This window comes from Sinocyclocheilus rhinocerous, unplaced genomic scaffold (assembly GCF_001515625.1).
Source record: "Sinocyclocheilus rhinocerous isolate Xijiao unplaced genomic scaffold, SAMN03320098_v1.1 scaffold315, whole genome shotgun sequence".
Taxonomy (NCBI): Eukaryota; Metazoa; Chordata; class Actinopteri; order Cypriniformes; family Cyprinidae; genus Sinocyclocheilus; species Sinocyclocheilus rhinocerous.
The window spans coordinates 574340-579050 of NW_015630423.1; the positions used below are offsets into that span (position 1 = coordinate 574340).

General features: G+C 36.5%; 1 protein-coding gene across 2 annotated transcripts in view; it reads right to left on the minus strand.

The window, feature by feature from the left end:
• The window catches only part of LOC107740368 (teneurin-4-like), a 263631-nt gene that overhangs the window by 249016 nt on the left and 9904 nt on the right, over positions 1-4711 (minus strand). The gene's annotated exons all lie outside the window — the stretch shown is intronic.

A 4711-nucleotide genomic window follows, 5' to 3' on the forward strand; every position in this document is an offset into this window, starting at 1 on the left:
TATATATATATTAGTTGGTCAAGACATAGTTACAGCCTTGGTATATGGTAAACCAGTGTGTTTATGACTGTAACGATAAATTTAAATAATACTATAGCAAATACCAATTTGCAATATCAAGCAGCATAATGGGCTGTTTTTGTTCAGGTAAAATAACTGGAAGCAAGTGACACTGAAAGCCTCTCATTCCAGGCAAAAATGGCTGCGTCTGCTCTTACAGTACATAAGGTTGATATGATTAGACAAATGAATGTGCATAAGAAATTAAAAGGTAAAAGATCATTATAATATTATATTCATTATAACTTTTAATTAGCCCAAAATACTCCACACAGCACCACGAGTATCATTATTTCCAGGAAACAACTGAGAATTCAGAAATGTTGCAAGCAAGAATCAAAAACTTACATCACCTGCTTTAGCGTCAATGTTCAGTGCTTGCAACTGCGTACACCAACTACAATGTTGCGTCTGCACTAGGTGAATTTTATTTATTTATTTTGGGTCCCACTTTATATTAGGTGGCCTTAACTACTATGTACTTACATTTAAATTACTAATTTGGCACAATGCACTTATTGTGTACATACATGTTTTTACATTGGACTTAAATATTTTAAAATACCTATATGTAATTACATCTGTAATTAATTTCTGTAATTACATTTATAATTAAATAACTTAACCCACCCTTAAACCTACCCATACCACCAAACCTGTCCCTAACCTTACCCGTATCCCACCTCAATAGCAGCAAAAGAGTTAAGGCCACCTAATATAAAATATGACCTTATTTTGTTTAGAATGAAAAAAAACTATTAGGAAGGGGATGGAAATGAATTCAAAACTGCATTACCCACATGAGCACTACGGCTCAACTACTGCACCAAAGCTGTGACTATTGGTTTTTAAACTGAGAATTTTTTGCAGTACTACCTTACTTCAGTATCTGTTCTCTGAATGTAATATTAAAAATGTCTTTCCACTGTCATTAACAGAGTCTAGATTCAGAAACGCTCTTTTATAGGAGTCTTAAGCCTTTAAAGCTTCAGTGATCTTATAATAGTTTCAAATTCCTCTATTAGTCCTTGAAAGAAGCTTTAATAATTGCCAAGCACACATACCATTCACTTGCGTAAAACACCTTGCTAGATCTACGACCGATGTACTTCAGACAGACGGGTCATTCTAGGGGGCGTTTTTCCAGACACCTGAGCGGAAACGTATGAGGCGCATTCAAGTTTGTGACAGTAAATTAAGCTCCGGCGACAAAAGCTGAAATCCGAGTCTCGTGCAAGAAGACTGCGATTAGCTTCCAGTGACTTATGTGAATCATCACAGAAATTGCTACATGTGTAGCGTGAAATGCGGGACACAATGGACGCACTGTTTCTCTCAGCACAAGAGACGTAACATGAACCTCCATCCTCTCTGGAAAGTGGCTCAAGTGCACATATTAAGGCCCCCTCCTTTCACACGAAGCCCCCTCTTCCAAAGACCACTTCAGGAGCAGAGGCTGCCTGATAGCACCGATGAGATCCTCCAGCAAGAACAAGGAAAAAATAGCCACTATTGAGAGGCAACATTAGGCAGGCCTTTCAGCAAAGAGAAAATAAATCAATATCATACAAAGATGTTCATTAGGGGTGTCTGCTAAGGCAAGAATCACTTACACTATTGCTCATATTTAGGGTCAGGGATTGAAATAACCCCTGACCTTAAGAATTAAACGTTGGCACAAGGGTCAATGACAAACAAGAGTTGTCCTAAAAGAAGAAAAGGGGGGATAAAATAAAAAAAATCTCTAACAAATGTGCCTAGTCCTTGGAAATATAATCTCTGTGTGTGTTTCTATTGTTTTATTACAATAATTATAATAAAACATTATTACTAAACATTACTCACAAAGTCTTCTTGAAATTTACTTAAGATAATTGTACTCAAGAGTTTATAACAAGCTTTTTATTTATTTTATCCTTTGTTGTATCTCCGGAATTTTCGTTAATCCGAAAAGTTCATCAGAGTTGTTAAGCCACTGTATATTGTGTTTTTCTAAAAATTCACAGATCCAGACAAAAAATTTAAAAAAATGAAAATATGAGCATTATGTCACTGATCCATAAATAACTCTTTCATTGTTATCTATGTGAATAAAATCATATAGACTTTGGGATGATTTGATTAATAAATATACAAATAAATACATTTTAAAACACATCTGACAAGTTCTTAGAAAATAAAATAAAAATAAATGTAATGATAATAATAATAATAATAATAATAATAATAAACAAAAAAGATTATGCCATTGCCTAAGTACAAGTAAAATGATCAAGATGACAGACAGACAGACAGACAGATAGACAGATAGATAGATAGATAGATAGATAGATAGATTAGATATCGATCATATCTCATATCTCTCATGTTGATGACCCACATAAGTCCTGTAAAAAAACGTAGGACTATAAAGGACTTTTATAGAATTTCATCGAAACACTCAGAAAGCTCTAGAAACCATCTAGTAGGCCTGCCACGATAACAACTTTGTTGTGCGATATATTGCCCCAGAAATAATTGCGATAAGCGATATTATTGTCATTTTAAAGACCATTTTATTCCACTGAACATATAATCATAATGTAAGAGCATAATAATGCAAGAAGGCCTACACACTTCCAAATGCCAACAAACTTTAAATTTTTAAGAATATTTAGATCATGGAAATTGACTTTAAAACCTGAATAAATAGTAAATAAACATTTTCTAACAAAAAGTGCAAAGTAACAAGTAGAAAAAAAGAAAAATGCACAAAGAACTTGTATGGAGATTTTTCCATCTACAGATTTTTCCATGACCTTCTTTACTCTGTAAATGAAGGGTGCACACTATTGCTGAGAAACACAATCACTACTTAGCAGTCAGATGTCTGTATGCACAAAGGCACAGATCCCTAAACAAGGCCATATCTGCAGATGAAACTTTTTTGTAGAAGCATTTTTTAAATTTGAACTAGGACCTCATGACTACACCACGTTATGTACGAGAAGCTGCAAATGACACTGGCGCAAGTAGAATGTACAAAACATGGTGACATTAATTTTTAAATAAATATAATAGGCGATATATTGCATCGGTCATCTACATATATTGCGCGATAAGTCTATATATTGATTATTGCGACAGGCCTACCATCTAGAAATACTCTAGCAACCGCAACAACACTCTAGCAACCACCTACAACTTTAGGTTTGAATATGAATCCCTAAACAAGGCCATATCTGCAGATGAAACTTTTTTGTAGAAGCATTTTTTAAATTTGAACTAGGACCTCATGACTACACCACGTTATGTACGAGAAGCTGCAAAAGACACTGGCGCAAGTAGAATGTACAAAACATGGTGACATCAATTTTTAAATAAATATAATGGGCGATATATTGCATCAGGTCATCTACATATATTGCGCGATAAGTCTATATATTGATTATTGCGACAGGCCTACCATCTAGAAATACTCTAGCAACCGCAACAACACTCTAGCAACCACCTACAACTTTAGGTTTGAATATGAACAAGCAGCATCCATATTTTCACATTTTCAAGCAGCATCCACATGTAAAATTTACTTCAGTTTTCTCTGCATCTAAGCAACACCACAAAGGTGAATCAACGCAGGGGGCTGTGTCCTGACAGGATTGTGGGAGGCAGATGTTTCGGGTTCCAACACAAAAGGTCCTGGGGTCGAAAAGCAGAGTGTTGACTGTTATCAAAACACAACAGTGCGAAGAGCATTCATCACCTAACTATTCAACCAATTGGCCAACAAAGAAAAACAGTTGGTATTAAACACATCCATGTGAATCTTTTTCTTCCCTGAGATGAGTAATAAGGTCATTTACAGGCCACGAGGTGCATTAGCATTGCTCAAACAAAACAGACAATGCCACAGTATACAAGGATAAATGGAGAAACCTCAAGTCTGACCTCACTCTGGCACAGTACCGCTACTAATGGCAAATAGCCAGTAATTGATTAAGTGCCCAGCATTCAAAGGCACCATTTCGTTCACATGTCAACCGAAGCAAACCCATCATTTGTTTTACTATTTCAATGTTTCGACTGCTATTTTTCAAAACGTCTTCAGCTTTGAACTTACGATGGCGTGGTGCTCTGCATTTGTGGGATTTTTCTGTGGGCAACAAATAACTTCCCAGAGGGAAATTGTATCAGCGCTCTTTCAAATCTATCCTGATTTCAGTGGAGATTTCAGTTCCCTTTCAGTCGGTCACTCTCGACGTCACGTCGGATGACCGACGAAATTGGGATCTCGCTTAGAGAGACCAATCTACTTCGAGTGTAAACTAAACGAGCCAATGCACATTGGCATGCGATTATTGCATCCAGCTGCCGCTGATCACAGCGTGAGTATAAGTAGGCAGCAGATGCAGCGCATATTCAGCTTTTCGCTGAGGAGCCGAGCGATCACATCGTTCTGCTCCTGACTACTCTACTGAGAGAAGACTCCTTCAGGGAACGAGGGTTACCATACGTAACCGAGACATTATGTTTCATCTACACACCTTTTTATCACCAAATTCCTTTGGCGTATTAAAATGGTCTAAATCAATAAGCTAATAATTAGAGATGCACCGATTGCAATTTTCTTGGCCGATTCAGATTTCTTGTTAATGTGATCTGCAGATACCGA